Raw genomic sequence first — 20,053 nt, forward strand, 5'->3', positions numbered from 1 at the left:
AAAATTAAAAGACCAGAAACCATACTTATGAAGGAAAATTGCACAGAGAAGTGAGGTTCTGACCTAAAACTGTTGCATAATATTCCCATGTGTCTATTACTAACATGGGTTATATGATTTTATTTTGTAACAACAGAAAGCAATTTACTAAAAAAAAAGTTTGGAAAAAGCATCTGTGTATAGGATCTGGAAATAATAATGAACAGTACAAAATAAATAAATAAATATTACAAGTAGTTCCCACCAAACACTCAGATTTTTAAATCCATTACCTAAATGTCAGTGTTTTGGTCATATGAACATAAATATTTAGTATTAGAAGACAACTTCCAGAAGACTGAACCATGCATGGCAAAGGCAAAGTATGTTTTCAAGAGCCTCAAAGTTTTAGTTCTAATCTAATGTAGTTCCTCTTTAGATAAAAAGAGAAAAGGTCACTAATTATACTTTGTAAATACAAATTAAAGGACATAACCCATGCCTGAAAACTGTGGTTAAAAATCATGTGCAAGGTTGACACTAATAAAATAATTACTATATATTTCTAGAAATTGGAAGGATGTCAGTGTCATTCATCTTAGTCCTTGGAACAAGCCTTGTTCTTCTCTGCCTTGAAACCATCAGCTTACTGTTCCCCCTGTCTGTAATGCTATTCCTGGACTCCTTAATCTCTGCCCACTACCCACCTTACTCTTCCCTCAACTAACACCTTATTCCTACTCATCTGTATGAGCCTAAGAAATGGCATCTGACGTTCAGGAAAGGTCAGGTCCCCAATAATACATTCTAAAACAAAAGAAAACAAAACAAAACTCCACTTCTCCTTCCTAGAATTTATCATTGTTCTAGGATGGGCCATTCCTCGCAGAATCTGCTGTTGGATAGCATGCTGGCAGCGGCCTGCCAGCCAGGAATCCCATTCACCTGCACCCCGGACCCTGGCGATCAGGCAGGCAGAGGCAGTTAGGGGCGAGATCAGAACGGCAGGGGAGGGCAGTTAGGGGCAATCAGACAGGTGGGCAGAGGCAGTTAGGGGCAATCAAGCAGGCAGGCAGAGGGGTTAGGGGCAATCAGGCAGTCATGCAAAGGCAGTTAGGGGCGATCAGGCAGGTAGGTGAGTGGTTAGGAGCCAGCAGTCCCAGATTGTGAGAGGGATGTGTGACTGTCGGTTTAGGCCCAATCCCACAGGTGCTTCTCATTACCTTGAATTATAACAGTTATTTCAAGATGATCTATTTTTCCTGTACCATAACTGTATCAATAATCTTTCAGTCCTAAATATTCAAAACTCTCACCAATGTAAGCACATTGTGCCATTTTAAGAACTCAAAAGGAAATCCCTTGGTGTCTACAGAATGACTAACATTTCAATTGCTTTCTTGAAAGTGAGCTTTTTATTTTATTTTTTTTGTGTGTGTGATTTTACTGAGCTTTATTTATTTTTAATTTAAATTCTTTATTGTTTAAAGTATTACATAAGTCTCCTTTTTCCCCCACTGACCTCTCCCCAGCTGCCTCCACCCCCCAGCACATGCCCCCCCCCCCCACCCCCGCTATGTCCATTGGTTATGCTCATATGCATGCATATAAGTCCTTTGGTTGATCTCTTACCCCCTCACCCCCTGCCTTCCCTCATAGGTTAGACAGTCTGTTCAATGCTTCTATGACTCTGGTTCTATTTTTGTTCATCAGTTTATGTTGTTCATTATAATCCACAAATGAGTGAGATCATGTGATATTTATCTTTCTCTGACTGGCTTATTTCGCTTAGCATAATGCTCTTCAGTTCCATCCATGCTGTTGCAAATGGTAAGAATTCCTTGAAAGTGAGCTTTTTAAAGTCATTCCTAACATGAAGACATTTGTGATTTAACTTTATTTTTATATAAACATTGAACATAACTACAATGGAATGAAACAATACTCCAATAAGGAAATAATCCATGTCTTTTCAAAAGTCCATGGGCAAATTCTAACATCACTGTAATAGAGCAGAAACCACATGCTTGGTGTTTATACCTTTAGAAAGATGCCTATAACATATGCCTGTAAAATTAATTAGTTGGGGGGAAAAAATCACTGGACACTAAGACTATGTCCCAGATATTGTTTGACAATCCCAAATTCATATGTCAGACTAGTCCTGAATGCTGATTCTAAAAGTTCAATTCACCAGTATTATCAAAAGTCCCAGGCACAAAAAGGGATTGCCGAATTGGGGTTTGAGGTTCCAGATTCTGTCACTTCATCTGCTTATCATATTGCATAAAAAGTGTCTATAATGGTTCCTTAGCGGTCGCTGACACCAGACCACATTAAAAGGTGCATCCAGCCACCGAAAGTCATTTATGTCTTCCCCTCTTGCTTCTGTTGAGGCCAATTCTAGACCCCCATCCCACTTCTTCAGGGAGAAAGATGATAGGTAAAGGGCTTTTAAGCATCCTACTAAATAAAATATCTCCTTTCAAATGTTATCCTTCCTGTAATTTTCCCTGCTGCTGGGTTGCTATAGCAACCAGATTATAATCTACCAAGTTACCTCAGAAACCAGGCAAATCTCCTGTGTCCCAATATCAATTTTTCTTAGTAAGAGCCAAAGTCATTATTTGAACAAACCGTATTCATTTGGCACCGAGATATTTTAAATGAAAGCATTTTGCTTTGCTATGGCAGACTGACCTCCTTGCTGTTTTCACTGTCAATAAAGGAGAGATAAAAATAAAAATTTGACACACACCAGCCCAATGATCTGTCCCTGACAACAGACATGAATGAGAAGGCGGCAGAAAGCCTTGCATCACCAAGCCTTGAGGAGCATGAGTCACACCCTGGCAGGCTCCCTGGTACTTAACCTTCTACATCATACAAGCCAGTCTCTCTGTGTCTCTCTGTCTCTGCCTCTCCCCCACCCCCACCCTCCGACTTCTGCCCCTTTCTCTTCCTCACTCCCTCCTTCTTTCTCACCACAAAGCAGACATAACTGTTACAAGTTCTTTTAAATACAGAATGTGAAGCATAACATCACTGTCCAAACCTCATCATTTTTTGTCTACTCACTAAGCATTTTCTGCTTTTCCAAGATCAGCATTAAAACAATTCATGCTGTATTCTGTGTCTTGTCAGAAGTAAAAGAAAAAAAGACGATTTTAACCACTGATAGATTTTTGCCCCATAGATGTTAAAATAGAACTATGTTAACCAAATTATTAAGAGCATATTTCAGGTCACTATTGCTTCATTGGATCTGTTTCAAATCTCTTAGTGCTACATGAACCAAGCAGCCAAAATAACGTAAGGCAGTTTATCCAGGCTTAATGAAAAATAAGTGACCATGTTTCCAAAGTCTAAAGAAACAGCAAAGTAAGAGGTAGGATTAATATAATTGAGCAAAAGGCTAAACACAGCATCCTGGAAAAGCTTTAACCAGCAAGACAACTGAAACAGGTGTAACAGATCTTTCCTTAAAAGTAAGTCTGAATCTGCCCTGGCCAGGAGGCTCAGTTGGTTGGATGTTCAGTCCCAGGTTAGGGCACATACCTAGCTTGCAGTTTGGTCCCAGTCAGTCGCACATCAATGTTTCTCTCTCTTTCTTTCTCTCTCTCTCTACTTCTGTCTCTCTCTCTCACACACACACACACATCAATAAACATATTCTCGAGTGCAGATTTTTTTTTTAAAGTAAGTCTAAATCTGTTTCTTACTCAATAGAAGAGAAAAAGGAAAACGTCTTTTGCAATTTAAATTTGGGGCAGTTGATTAACCAGAAGATCAATTTATGCCTCAAATAAAAATTACCAGCCACCTGACTAAATAAGCACTGTCATGTATGTGGCCATCACAAAACCTTCTGCTGGGACAATAGTACTGACTGACCAAAGATGAAATGTTACATTTTCAGCATTCTTAAAAGTTAGATCCAATCCTATATAATAGTAAAAGCGTAATATGCAAATCGACCAAACAGGCGAACAGCGGAATGACCATCCGGACGACCATCCGGGACCACGCTATGACACCCACTGGCACCAGGCCAGCCAAGGCAGTTGCCATGCGATTGTTCGGGGGCCCGGCCATCACCCCATGATCACCCCGCAGAGGGAGGCCCAGACTGGTGGCCGGAGGGAAGCCCAGGTCCTGGGTGCCGGAGGGAAGCCTGGGTGCCTGGCAGCCGGGGGAAGGAAGGCCTACTCTTGCACGAATTTCGTGCATAGGCCTCTAGTATCCACATAATTGAGATATAAACTATGATAGGAGAGGAGACAGCATTTCACTTTTGGAGCTTTTTGCAACTTGCCAAACTCTGTGAGGCCTGTTTTACTCTCAACTGTTTCACGTATAAACGAACACTTCACACGTGGCGGAAACACTTAGGATCACCCAACAAATACCTTTAGTGGAAAAAGTGATACAACCTAAAAACTGCAGAATTCCACTTATGGAAAGATTCTATCCAGGAACACCCAATTACTTTTAAGAGGTGATCTTTGACTACATGAGAGGAATAGTAGCACCTTTTTGTTCTCTCTCTCTCTCTCTCTCTCTCTCTCTCCCCTCCCCCCCCCCCACCCATCCCCAACCCCCCATTCTGGAACTCCAGATAAATCCTGGAGAGCTCAACCCAGGCCCTAAGGGACCCAAACCACCTAACAATACACACCTTTGATACCCTAGTCCCTGGCCTCTATGTCACAGACCACAGTGGCCTCAAGAGACACATCATTTGTTTTCTCTTTTTTTCTCCAAATCAAGAAAAGAAGCTTCAGATGGCAAGCAATTATCTCTGTGGTAATAACATGACACAAAGAAAATGTCCCAAGATTTAAAATGTGAACGGGTAAAATAGAAAAGTACTGGAAGATAATGGGAAAATACTGGTTGCCTCACCTGCTCACTTGAACTACTTGAAGCCTGAATCCACAGCTGGCAGAAAAACAACACACAAGACCAGGAAGCCCCCAAAGGTACTTATACATTGGGTCAAGGCACAAGGAAATGCATGGCATGTAACACCCTTCCTTGGTCAACACCACTCACAGGATAAATGGTCTTGTTTTGTTTCTTCCTGGGCTTTAGGACTCATTCTGTTTAAAGCAAGAAGCAAGAGTACTCCAGTGCTCCAAAACTTCCAATACTCTGATTTCCTCAAAGGATGGGAGGTGCAAAAGTTGTCCCCATCAACAGATCATTTCATCTCTCAAATTAAGTCAGCATGATGCAGCCTACTTATCAACTCCTAATAGGTGTTTTTCCTACAATAATCATAAATAGCTATTAATTATGAACCTGTGTGGTCTTCCAGGAAGGTATTACTAACCAGATTTTACAGATGGGGAAAGTGAGGCTTAAAGAGGATAAGTAACTTGTCTAAAGTCACAAAACTACAAAATGACTGAGCAGGCCCTGGACTCCAGCCTTGTCTGACCAAAATGCATGCTCTTCTCTTCTACACACAGCTTCCCCCTCTGATGGGGGCAGGCTTCCCAGATTCCATTCCCTATGAAGATACTTTAATAAATAGCTAGAAGGAGAACAAGCATGCAACGGGTCAGAGGCATGCCGCCAAAGTCTGAGGACATTCTCTTCTAGGAAATCCAGGCTCACTCCCTGAGCCAGAGCCCCTCACTCCCACTATGGTGGTTAAGTGGTAAGGAATCCCACAACAACAAACAGCTGTTTTTATATTGGGCAGGATTTATTCTCATAAAGTCATTGTTGAGTCCTTGAATTCCCTCAGAATCCTTAGAAGAAACAATGAGCCAACCAACCACTTGATTATCACCATTACTAGATGCCATTTCTCATGACCCAATAGGTGGCATAAGAAAATAAGAGATGACTCCCCAGAAGATTGAATCTGTAGTTTCTATGCCTCCCAAAAGTCACCTGTCAGTAACCAAAAATGCAGGAATGCATTAGTAGGTAAACCAAAGACAAAGAAATCAGATGAACCAAAGAGGACATTTTTATACACTGAAATTACACCATTGCCTGCTGAAAATATATACACTCAAAGAGTTCAATAACTACATTTCATAAAATAAGTGTCCTTAGAAGAATTACTACATCATGGTCTTAATTGAGCAAATATTAATGAGTGCCAGAATGGGTCTAGCATTCCTCTAAGCATTGAGAATAGAACCTTAGAAAATATAAAGTTCTGCCCAATTCAAGCTGATAAATGGAACTTGCATGGGGTAGGGGTGGAAAGGATCATTTAAATAAAAATAAAACATTTACAGATAGTAGTAAGGGCTATAAAGAAAATACAAAGGCATCTTGTAAAAATTGTACATTTCTACTCCCTTTAATTGTATACTGCCTAGAATAAAGAGATTAGATTACAAAAAGAGCTGCTGTTTGCTAAGAATAAAAATATAGCATTAACTTAAATGGAAAAAATGCAAAATGTAATATAGATGACCAGAACTAGGTTAAAAGCCTCTTTTAAGGGAACCACAAATGCCAGAGTCTAAAGTTTCAACTACAGGACTTTCAAGATAAAGCCAAGACTATAAAAGACCAAAACTCCATGTCAGCTTAAGTGTAGTTTTCCCCTGGCTAACAGCTACCAAATATCCTTATACATTTGAAGCACCATTATGTTTAAATATTTTAATTTTATTCTACTAAATACATTATTCACATTTATTGAATACCAAAAAAAATGTAATTCTTCTTCCTTTAAAAATTATGTTCACACCCTGGCCGACGTGGCCCAGTGGTTAGAGAATAGGCCTGAAGATCCAGGGGTTGAAGGTTTGATTCCCAGTCAAGGGTGAGTACCTGGGATGCAGGTCCATCCAGAATTTTGGAAGCAACCAATTGATGTGTTTCTCTCACATCAATGTTTCTCTTCCCTTCCTCCTTTGTTTCTCTCTCTCCCCCTTCCTCCTTTCCACTCTTTCTAAAATATATATAAATATATAAATATATGTAAATATATAAATATATATAAATATATATAAATAAATATATATATATATATATATATATATATATATATATATATATATAATCTCCCCTCGGGTGAGGATTAACAACAACAGCAAAAAATTATGCCCAATGAGAACAAATTTTGGTTCCTGTCATCACCATTTCAGGGTGAATTCTTATAAAAACCGCCCATCAGGTAAGGTACAAGCCCTTTCTAACCCTCAATTCCATCCATGTGCCCCATGTTCCCAAACTGGGCTCTGGCCACACTAATAAGGAATCAACAGCTTGGGCTACGTTTCACCTAACCAGCCCTCTCCTGAATGTGCTTTGCACACTGAATCTAGAATGTCTCCTTCCATTTAGATGCAGCTACCTCAGGTCTGGTTTTGACTGCTGAGACAGAGCAACACAGTCCATGCTAATGTGCTTAATTAATGCCACACAACCCTGGAAAGCTGTGCACTGAACCTAAGCAAACAGCTCTGTCAGAATCTCAAGGCCAGTGAAGAAACATATTTAACTGCCTATATTCCAATATTCTTCTGTTTTTCAAAACTCATTTCAATGTTGGCCACTTTATCCATTTAACACTGTCCTGCTAACTTTATCCATTTAACACTGTTCTACCCCTTAACACATAATCAAGCAATAATGTGCCCATGAAGAATGTTCTCATCCTTATAACAGAAAATCAGTTCCTTATACTTTGTCATTAAATATTCTAGAATTAACAATTCTAATTATTATACTTTATATTAATTACTTAAAATTAATACTAATATTGTCTGTTATTTTGTGCCCAGTAATGTCAATCCAGAAGTAAATACAACTATGTAATATTCTAGGAATTTGGAAGGACTTTGCAGAAGAGAAAGAAATATTTCCCACTTCATGCCATTGCAGAGTATGTTATCACTTATTCAGGCCTTGATTTTGCATTGATTATTAAGCTTATTTAAATCAATACTTAATGCAATTATTGAACCCTTGATTATTCAACGAAGATTTGCTGAGTAGTTACTATGTAGCAGGCACTTTATTAAGCATTGATAATTCTAAGATGAGAAAGATGAAATCCTACCCATTTGTGTGTTGGTTCAACAGTAGAAAATACAATTAACTGTCATAAAATATGATTATTTGCTAGTAAGTGCTATGGAAACTGAAGAAACTATGAAGAAATCAGGAAAAGTTATAGTTGGGAGTAACATTTAAAATGGGACTAGGAGACCTCAATTAAATAAGCAAAAGAACAATTACACAAGCAAATATATGGTATAATGTGTTCAGAATTCAGATGTGCTAGAATTTCAATCTCATCTCATTTCAGTTTCAATTCATTTCTAAACTAATCACTTAAAAGTCAACTAAGATGCCCAAGATACACAGTGAGAGGAGCAAATCAGAAAGATCACACCCTAATAAATTTAATTTAAAAAAATAAAACAAAAAAGAAAGACTACAGTTGAGTCCCAGCTCTGGTAGGTAATACACATTATCTTTCAAACCAGGTATTTTCTCAACTGAAAAAATAGATAATACCTACCCCATATGTGTGCTTAAGAAACAGAGCAACCCTAGTATAGTCCTAGTACAAGGCCTTACACATAATATGTGCTCAGTAAATAACTTTTATTCATATTCCTTTTTCTTTAAATTTCTACCAGTGGCAAATCTCAGTTAATAAAAACGTGGCCTCTCATAGCAGAGTTATGTATAAAGAAAAATTTTACTGAATCTGCCATATTTCATGTTCTCAATAAGATCTAAAACCAGCCAATTCTCACCTCTGACCAAATTTTCTGTTTGGGAAACATTCTGGCTTTCACCTCCCAACTGATTCACATTCCAGGGTCTGTGCAGCTTCCGTGGATCCCAGCAACAACAGTGACTTTGGAATCCATTCACCGAAGTTCTGAAATCTAAGCCCTTTATATCTACAAAATGGTTTGAATTACTTGGAAATGCTTCTAATTAACATTATCATAATGAAAGCCAGCAATAAAAAGTAATAAAATAACACCACAGTGTGTGGAAATTTCCTATTAAGTGCTCAGAACTCCAGGAGAGGACCCTTTTCTGACCCATAAGCTGCCTTCTCAAAGCACACAGGAAGAATTAAACTTGGCCAGGGGCACCAGGCATTTGCCTTTACAAACACTTAAGCAACTAAGTTGAGAGGTTATGCACCATACAATTCAGGAGAACTGAATTATACAGCTGGATGCTTAAGACCATTACAAAGTTTAAAGAAAAAGTCCAGATTTGGGGTTTTCAGGCAAGCAGACTGAAAACACTCTTCAAACATGTAACGCTTGAAGATTTTCCTTTCTACATTTTAGTCCTAGAGCTTTGTAAGCAACTGTTGGAAAGCTCAATGCATTTATACTCAGTCTTGGAAGAATGACATCCCTGAGTGCATACACATGCTGACTTGTACAAATGAACATATTATTCCAATTCTTCCCTCATTCTGCACCAAGTCCAAATGCAGGGCTGACACTAGTCTCTTCAGACGACGCAGGAAAAACGTGACAAAGATTTTCCAGCCAGTCCCTCCCCTCCGCGCACGCCCTCAGCACATACAGGCACACAGCCGATTCTGTGCACGGCTCTAATTCAGGGCCAGTTTATGCACCATGACATCAGCACAGTATAAGGAGCCAAGTTTAAACTTCATCTGGGACACATAATGTCCAGGCACACTGTGACTTCTTTTGTTTATATACACCGACTAAATATGTTCTGGTGGTAAATGAACTAACTCTTAAGATTGATTTCCCGAGGCCTCCAAAACAATATTCTGCACCCCTGAAGCAACTCCCTGTCTCTAGTTCTCTTTCCAAAGCTATGCGTAAGTGATTTTTAACAGAACCCTTGATTTTGAAATACATAATTAACATCTTGAGGAGAGTCAAAGTCCAAGAAGCCCTTCATCAATCTAAAAAAAAACCCAAAAAAACAGAGTAAATGGCTAGCAAAAGGGTGTGGTATCACGGCTCATGATACAAATACTGGGTGACACAATTCTGTGTCCCAGAGAACAGGAATACCCAGAGGTGAGAGATTTAAGAAATGCTCATACAGCAAAGTGGCCTTTTTTTTTCTCTTTCAGGACCAACTTGGATTTTTTTTTCCATTTTTATTCTGGCATTACTTCAGAGAAATAATTACAAATTCAGAATGAAAAACAAACAATTTTATAGGTTCAAGTTTTACAAGTTTTTAGATTTCTTAAGACACAAAAACTGTGCCTCTGGGGTGATGTAATTCTTGAATGAAAATGAAACGCTAGATCTGGGAGGAAAAGAAGGCAGACAGAAAGGGCCCCTCCTAGCTCCCAGGGTAAGTCTCCACAGGAGAGGAATGCCTGCTACCCTGCCTGCTCACCACCAGCTCAGCAGCTGCTGACCCCAAAGGGAACCACTCCCCTGCTGCTAATCTCAGGGAGACAACTATTCCCCAAGGAAAGAAAGGGAGCAGCTCCATGAGCTCGGCCTCAGATGACTTCACTCCCAACTCCTCCTCCAAACTCAACTGCTGCCTCCAGGCCTCAGACACTACCAGGACTGCTCAGTCTGCACTTCGCAGAAGCTCCAGAGTCAGAATCTCTGCCACCTTCCAGAGCTAACATGAAGGTCATATAATAAACAGGAGTACTCTTCTTTGTGAACTCGACCACTTACTACTGGGCAGAACCCGTCCCATGTCTCTCCAGACGGTTTACCTGCACAGGACAACAGAGATATGCCTCACCCAGCAACCCTACCCTTCCTGAAAGGTAGGACATAAGTGGATTCCAATCCCAGTGCTGTCATTTGCCAGCTGCAAGTACTTAACCTTTCTGCCCTCTGGGTCTGTCTGTAAAAATGATCATCGCCTTGTAGGGTTATGATTACTGGATGAAATGATGTATAGAAGTGCTTAGCACCATTCCTAGCACCTCAGGCCCTCAAATAGTTACTATTACTTCCCTCCACCATAGATGGAACAAAGAAATCAAGCAGAAACCATTCTTTCCAACAATTTGACTTACTGCCCACAAATAACCGCTTAACTAAAAGCTGAAAGCAAGCTTACAAAGTAACATTTGAGTTCGAGGTGAATAGCAAAAATTTATGTAGACACTGGGAATTCATTCAGTGTCAAAAAGCTAATCTTTAATATATCTTTTACAGTGTTTTTAAGGCACTAAAATCTCTGGAAGAGTCAACCTTACAAATCTTTTATCCTCAGCTTCCTACTTGGTTTTAGAATAACTGTTAGAAGATGAACTGCTGCCACCCTCCAAAGCAGGAGCACACACGTGGTGTGAGGCTATCCTCAGGGCTCCTCAGTACAGGCTCTTCAAAGTCCCAAGTCAGCTTGAAGTGGCACTGTGTGGAGAGGCAGACAATACAGTGGGAAAGCTCTCAGTGCCTGACCATGAGTAAACGACTTTAAAGACAAGAAAAGGGAAGACTCCCAGAAGGAAACTGAATGTGAACACCCATCTATGAAAGGATAATGACCTCGATTACCCAACTACATTCTCAATTGGTTTCCTAAGTCTTTAAAACGGATATTACTCACAGACAAGGGTATATGTCAGCCTAAGGTCTGATATCCCATTTCAATAGTTAGAAGAAAAAAATGTTACCATTTCTTTCTAATTCATATTATATTCATATTTTATACTAGTGGCCCGGTGCACAAAATTCATGCACATTAAAAGGGAATTAATTAGAGGAAATATTTTAATATTGCTATTTGCCCCTTCTCTATAATAGAAGTGTCAGAGATGAAAAATTAGTAAAATGTATATGAAAATCTCCCTCCTGTCAGAGTCTGGGGTGCACCGCAGGACCCAGAGTCAAGTCCCCGCCCCCACCCGCACGTGGCTCAAAATCGTGCCAGACCGAGACCCGGCCAGCCCCACCCGCATTGGGCAAGACCCAGACCCAGCCAGTCCCACCCCCGTCAAGCCCCGCCAGGCAGGGGGGCATGGCCTCAGGTCCCCTGTCAAGCCCTGCTAGGCGGGGGGCATGGCCTCAGGTCACCCCGCCCCAGCCCGGCACCACCCAGCCTCAAGTCCCTGCTGATTGGTCATTACGGCATCACTGCGTGATGACCATTTGCATATTAACCTTTTATTATTATGATTACTTTATTTTCAGTCATAACTAAAGTCACCAAGTAAATTATAAAGAAAAACAGTCATTCATTAAGGATATTTTTTTATATGGCCTTTTTGCCAAGGTGATGAGAATTAAGATCGGTCTTAAGAGGACCCATTCTAACTACATCAAAATAAAAAGCTTCTGTACAACAAAAGAAACCAACAAGAAAACAACAAGAAAGCCCACTGCTTGGGAGAACATATTTGCCAATGTTATCACTGATAAGGGTTTACTCTCCAACATTTACAGGAAACTCATACAACTTAACAAAAGGAAGATAACAACCCAATCAAAAAATGGTCAACATACGTAAATAGATACTTTTCGAAAGAGGACATAAGGAAGGCCAAGAGACATATGAAAACATGCTCAAAGTCACTAATCATCTGAGAGATGCAAATCAAAATGACAATGAGGTACCATCTCACACCTGTCAGAATGGCTATCAACAACAAATCAACAATCGACAAGTGCTGGAGAGGATGCGGAGAAAAAGGAACCCTCATGCACTGCTAGTGGGAATGCAGACTGTGCAGCCACTGTGGAAAACAGTATGGAGTTTCCTCAAAAACTAAAAATGGAACTCCCATTTGACCCAGTGATCCCACTTCTAGGAATATATCCCAAGAAAACAGAAACACCAATCAGAAAGGATATATGCACCCATTTGTTCACAGCAGCACAATTTACAATAGCTAAGATTTGGAAACAGCCTAAGTGCCCATCAGCAGATGAGTGGATTAAAAAACTGTGATACATCTACACAATGGAATACTATGCTGCGGTAAAAAAGAAGAAATTCTTACCATTTGCAACAGCATGGATGGAACTGGAGAGCATTATGCTAAGTGAAATAAGCCAGTCATAGAAAGATAAATATCACATGATCTCACTCATTTGTGGAATATAATGAACAACATAAACTGATGAACAAAATCAGATCCAGAGACAAAGAAGCATTGATCAGACCATCAAACCTCAGAGGGAAGGTAGGGGAGAGTGGGGGTAAGGGGGAGAGATCAACCAAAGGACTTGTATGCATGCATATAAGCCTAACCAATGGACACAGACACTGGGTGGGGGGAGGGGATGAGGGCATGAGTGGTGGGGTGAGGGGCAATGGGGAATAAGGACACATATGTAATACTTTAATCAATTAAAAAAAAAAAAAAAAGAGGACCCATTCTGTCAACACAAAACAATTAAACTGGTCAAAACAGAAAAAAATGAATGAGTTGTATAACTCTGTCCCACTTAGCTACCAAGCAACTTCACTAACCAAAGCACATGTTTCAGTGTGCCACAGTTTCTCCCATGAACTCGAAGGACAACTCAACATCCTATATAATAAAGAAGTAATATACAAATTAACCCTCACACCCTCACAAGATGGCTGCCTACGACCAGGCCAGCAGAAGGGTTAGTGAGGGACGACCAAACGACTGAACAAGCAGGCTGCATGGGGCGACCAGGCCGGCAGGAGGGTTAGAGAGACAACCAAACAAATGAACAGCAGGCTGCATGGGGCGACCAGGTCGGCAGGGGGGCCATGAGGGGCAACCAGGCTGGGGGGGGGGGGGGCAGTTAGGGGTGACCAGGCTGGTGGGGGGGTGCATTTGGGGGCAATTAGGTTGGCAGGGGTGGCAGTGAGGGGCGACTAGGCCAGTGGGGGGGCAGTTTGTGGTGACTAGGCCAGCAAGGGGGGGGAGGGGGCAGTTAGGGGCAACCAGGCCAGCAGAGGGGGACAGTTGGAGTCAATCTAGCTGGCAGCGGGGGGCCGTTAGGGGTGACCAGGCCAGCAGCGGGGGGCAGTTAGGGGTGACCAGGCAGGCAGGCGGGTGAGCGATTAGGAGCCAGCAGTCCAGGATTGCGAGAGGGATGTCCGACTGCCAGTGTAGGCCTGATCCCCGGGATCAGTCGGACATCCCCCAAGGGGTCCCAGATTGGAGAGGGTGCAGACTGGGCTGAGGGGGGACTCCCCTCCCCCAACCCCCGCATGAATTTCATGCACCAGGCCTCTAGTTCCAATATAAAGACCAAAGGAACTTTTTTAGTGAAGTAACATGCTTCATTGATGAATTCTGGAAGATTTTTTTAACAACCCCTCCTAAATATTAAAAGTCATGTACTAGTAAGATAACTAGGTAACAGCACAAGTCCATCTCTTTCCAAATATAAATTTTGACTCATATAAATTGATTGACTTTTTCTGAAAATAATAGGACAGGAACCCTAAAGACAGCTTGACTGATATAAATAGTCTCTAGTCAACCTGCCCCCAAAACTAGACCCCCCAGTTCTCTGCTATCTCCATTTACCTGCCCAATGATTTGCAAAGCAGAAACCCTGGCAAAGTAATTTTCTAAATGCAGTCTGTCCTTTTTATCCAAGTGCACATCTACTGCAAGAAGCAAAGAATCAGCAACAAAGAGTGGATCCAGGAGAGGCAGGGTCAAATTAATTGTTCCAGTTAATGATTGTGCTAAACATTTTTACAGTAGAACTGACCAAAAGATTATTAAGAGGCCTAATTCTGGTCAATCCCAATTAAAACGAAGAAACTAATGTAATCTGAAGGTAGCTAAACCCCAAATCACCTAGATACAACACTGTGGCACTTCAACAATTGGCTCCTTGGCAGGCTGTTTATTTTTGGCAACTGCATCTGGATCTTAGAGATTAATGTTACTAAGTTTATGCAGTTTGATCACTATTGTCACGTTTGAAGTGTAACATATATAATTTATATGTAGTCATATCTTTAGACAAAAAAGAGCAGAGTCTGCCTACATGAAAACAATTATGTGCAAACATATGTCTTAACACATTCTGGATGAAGAGCTGCCCCATCTTTTCTTCCTCTGTGTGGGTCTGTATATTTTTACTGCACCATGAGATACATCAATGGCTGTCACATCGTATTTAGTGTGACCAATACACATTTTCAAAAAAAAAAAAAAAATAACAGAAATTAGAGGTTTGGAGTCTACCAAATTTAATTTTATTCAAGGAGAAAGTTAATCTAGAAGTGATTTACATAAAAAATGCCTCCTCTAGGTAATGCCAGGAAAAGATTACTTTAAAAAAATTCTATTTCAATAAGTACTTAGAAGACTTGATTCTTGGAAACTGTAAAAAAGATTATAAACACAAGTACTTGCATCTCTGCCCTTGGAACGCTGATACCTCGCATCTGTGTTTAATGCCCCCTAACTGGTCTGTAAACACTAAAACCAAGGCGCCCGGTTGTTCCTTCTGCCCCTCCTATGCTTTGGTGAGGCTCAATGTGGCCCTGTTTAGGGGCTCAAATACTGTTCACTGAAGAGCTGAGGCCAAAAAAAACAACACCTGGGCCCTAACTTGTAAGACATAACTGACACCCTTGTACAAAACCATGTGGACCAAAGCCCACACTAGTTCGTTTTACAAGTCATAAAGAAAATAGAAAGCTAGGAGGCTTAAAATCACTTCATCAGTGTGATACACATGAGTGTGCCAGAAAAAAAAATCTTAAATATTTTTGTTACATGTAAATCACAACATGCATGAACACAAGATGTAATTTCAAAGGTAAAAAAAGTGAACAATTTCCCGGTTCCAAACTCAGATGAGCATGGAGCCCAGGCCAGTTGGGAAACGGAGTGAAGAGCACAGAGTGGGGACTGAGGACGACATTCCCCAACTAAAGCAGCAGCTGCTACTTTCTGCCAGTCAATTGTTAAGTGTGCAGACTAGCCTCGTGTTATCAGATCTTCTGGGTTTTCCAGATAAACAGAGAGATCTAAAACTGTATGTAAATCTTCCAATTTTGAAATATTGGCGCTTTTTTTTTTTGTTACCTATAAAGGTTTTTTTAAAAGCCTGTATGACAAATGCACCACATAGACTTCAAGCCCCGATCCAGATGAACTGAATTTGTTCATTTCATTCATCCTTCATCTCTTCTGAAGGATTTACTGAATGCTACCTCAGACGCCAGGCAAAGTGTGAACAAGAGACACAGTCCCCGTTCTCCCAGAGTTTACAGTGCAACTAGACAAAGAGTGCACCACGCTGAAAACAATCATAAAGGTAAAACCACTGGGGAGTTTAAAATTGCCATTATCTTGCAGTGCAACCTTACCACGCCAGTGTTTTTCCTTAATCCTCTTCTTTTTGAAGGCAGCTCAATTTCTACCATTTGAAGGATACTGACTACATCTTGTATCTTATTATTATTGCCTTCGGCTAATTAAATTCTGAAGTGTCTCTCAACCCAGACAGCTCAGAGCTGTCATAATTATATGGCATATGTCGTAATTATTGTGGGCGCCAAATTTAACAACACCCTCTGATAATATGGCATCAACATTTTCCTTTATGAGACTGAGATTATGCATAGACTATGCCTTTTCGGCAGCCTTTGTAGTGAACAGAATTTTGGCAAACACAAGGCAGAGAGGATTGTAAAATGAGACTACCGACCGGGATAAACTCACACCCTTTTCACAGTCAAAAGGAGGCCCTTCGAGGCAGGGGTGGTGCCTGTGCTGCTGGACTGTGACTCCGGTTGAGGGATGCTCACAGTCTGAACGTCTGCGGACTCAGAAATTCTGAGGAACAGACAGCAAGAGGCCAAGGGTGGACCCCAGGCTGGATGTACCAGAGGACAGCCAGATTCACTAACAAGAAGGCTGAATAGAAAAGATTATAGAAAAGAGATCACAGAATGTACAGATAGAGTCTGTTCAGGGTGCCACTAATATTAGCTCTCCACTGAAGTATGCTATCCCTACAGACTGTTCTCATTTCATAAAACAGAAACTGATTACATTACATGCAAAGCTTGAATAATAGTCCTAGACTTCACTTCAAGTTCACTTCTGTCCACACTCAGCCTCCCCACAGACACTTTCCCTAGCCTGGTCTGTGCTGCCTGCCTATCCCACTCCCTGCTCCATCCCTGCTCTGTGGTCCCAGGACACTATTATATTCCCCAATCCAAGCACCAGAGATGTGTAAATACAGCCCCTTGGGTATTAAATGACATTTTGCTCTCCAATTAGATTGCTCATTCATTTATGGCAAGAACAGTGTCTTATTCATCTTTGTGTCATCAACACCTAATACAATGCTGGCACAGAAGACATTTGATAAACGCTTATTAAAATGAACAAATCTATTATTCAGTCATTCCTTAATTCAGTCATAAGTCCTACCCCCTCAATCCTCCTTTCTACTCTAAATCTCAAAGAGACTGACAATATCTTGACACCAGAGGTCTTTATAAGTTTGAGTGGTAGAGAATGTGGAAGGTAGTTTGCAATAATAATTTTCTTTCAACATTTGCACAAGTTACACATTTCTCTACATCTTGATGCCGAAGAATCTGATCCAAGACTGAGCTTCCCCATACTTGGTTTTCCAAACCCAACATTTGACCAGCCTCTTTCTACTTTCAAGCCACGCCCCAGCTTCTAAATAGGATTCTATCATTAAAGGAGCTGTTCTATATCATTCAGCAAAAGCTACAGCCTCCTTTTTAACTGCCAGTCCCATTCTCATTTGAATATCCTTCTTTTTCCTGGGCAAACTTCCCAAGAACTGTTTATTCATTTTTCTACACCATACTGAGAGCGAAAACTCTTTCTGGGTCCTTCTGACACAGTGGCTATCTGTGTGTTTAAAGAGTAAACCTGTGTGGTGAGAGGATCTGAACTACTGAATGCAAGAAGGAAGCTGTCAGGGGAAGAGTTATTAAGAAGATATCAACCAGAACAGAAAAGGTCACTGGATTAGTAGGAGAAGCACAGTTGATGTAAAAGACACGCCAATGACGAGCACCATCTGAACGTGGAAAGTTTTAATATGTTTAATGTGCTGTCTGGAAATGCGTAGTCCAAAGAATACTCCAGGAAAAGTCTGGCTGTGTATTCTGTCCAGAGGAAACACAGACTTTCAAAGAGAAGAAACAAAAGGGGGGAAAAACCTCACTCTCAATAAAATGACATGCTAAGTGCTGAGCAACAGGAATAGGCAAAGTCAAGAGAATTGCACATGGCTGAGGCAACTTTAACCTCCTGTCTTCCAGGGCAAGCTTGTTAACATGCTATCCTGAGATGGCAGAAGAGACAAGCTTTCTGTTTATATTTAAGGAGAGCTACTTCCTGAAGAAGCATAAGGAACACTCATTAGCAATCAATATTCTGCACGTTTAAAAGAAAAACAGAGACATAAGTATGACAAACAAAACATGTGCTACGTGCCCTCTAAGATGTGTTAAAGGCTAGGTAGTCAGGACCAAGAGGCATTTAATTCTATTTCCACCCCACAGCCCCTAATCAATACATACATGAGAAGAGTCACTAAGAATATGAGAATATTGCCTTAGCAGTTTTGCTCAGTGGTTAGAATGTCGAGTCTCAGATTCGATTCCAGTCAAGGGCACCTACCTCGGTTCCAGGCTTGGGTCTGATCCCCAGTCAGGGCCAGTGCGGGAGGCAACCAATGGATGTGTTTCTCTCACATCAATGTTTCTCTCTTTCTGTCTCTCCCCCTCCCTCCCACTCTCTAAATATCAATGGAAAAAAATATCCTCGGTGAGGATTAACAAAAAAAGAAGAAAAGAAAGAAAATGAATATAAAGTGGCATGTGACCACCCTCCTGAAGGTTATAAATGTCACAGATTAAATTAGCAAATCAAGAAACACTATGTTAACACTTCTGTTCTGAACCTAATAATTTCCTTATTTAACTAGTGGCTGCTATAATTATTCCTCAGAGATTATTAAAACCAATAAAAAAGTTGGAAATTGGACTGATGTTTACTCTTTAATACTCAAAATTAGCTGCTACATTTTTAAATCTCCAAGATGTGCTAAAAGTCAAAGACAGTTTAATTAATATACCATTAGGTTCTGAAAATGTCAACATAGGCTCTGATACTCTGATTACCAGAGGGCATGCACTATAAATTATACTGCCACACACAAAAACTCTGGTCAAAACCTGATTTTTTTTTATAACTCAAGAATAATATAGCAAGCATAGTAAGAGATGCAAACTTCATTTAGCTGTGTTATCTATTCAAAGTAGAAGAAATTATCGTGAGAAGCAGAGGTGTTTTATTTAAAAAACAATAGCTCAAAATAAAGTGTTCAATTTCTCTCCTAGGTACATAACCAAGAGAAATGAAAACATGCACATAAAGTTCATAGCAGCATTATTAGTAGCCAAAGAGTGAGACACCCCAAACGCCCATCAATTGATAAGTGGATAAATAAAACGTGTGTGGTATATCTATCCAATGGAATGTTTTTGGCAAAAAATAAGGTCTGAAGTACTCATACATGCTACAATCTTATTTCACGGAATGATTTCGTTTATATAAACTGTCCAGAGTAGGCAAATTATCTACAGAGACAGAAAGCATTAGTGGTTGCGTGGGAACTGGGGAGAGAAGGGAATGGAGAGAGACTGCTACAGGATTTCTTTTTAGTTTGATTAAAATGTTCTAAAATTAATTGTAGTCATAGTTGCACAATTCTGTGAACAGAGTAAATTCCACTGAATTGTACACTCTACATAAGTGAATTACATAGCAAGCGGATATACTATCTCCATAAAGCCATTAAGTAAAGCTGTTAAATTGCTCTCTGTCCATATTATGCTTGTTCTTGCTGCTGTTGCTCATTATTTAGTTGGTAATATATATTTTTTTAAATCTTCATTCATAATGAGGATGGCTTTTCATTTTAAGCAAAGAACCCTCCTTTTCCTGCTACCTATATAAAATGACAATTTCACATGACTCAAACTTCACATGACTTCGGTCAATGAAAATTACCAGTCTCTTAGTTTGAGAGCCAGAACAGAGCAGAGAAGCCTGCCAAGAACTCATACTAATTAAATTCTAACCAACAGGGCAGAGATCAGGAGAGCGGCTGTGGGGACGGAAGAGCTTTCTCATAACTGTGGT

General features: G+C 40.4%; 1 protein-coding gene across 3 annotated transcripts in view; it reads right to left on the reverse strand.

The window, feature by feature from the left end:
- Positions 1 to 20,053, reverse strand: part of FNDC3B (fibronectin type III domain containing 3B) — a 334,918-nt gene that overhangs the window by 245,745 nt on the left and 69,120 nt on the right. The window lies entirely within an intron of this gene.

The sequence above is a fragment of the Myotis yumanensis genome, unplaced genomic scaffold (genome assembly GCF_028538775.1).
Source record: "Myotis yumanensis isolate MYYU_CA2020_CCGP unplaced genomic scaffold, mMyoYum1.0.hap1 SCAF_2, whole genome shotgun sequence".
Taxonomy (NCBI): domain Eukaryota; kingdom Metazoa; phylum Chordata; class Mammalia; order Chiroptera; family Vespertilionidae; genus Myotis; species Myotis yumanensis.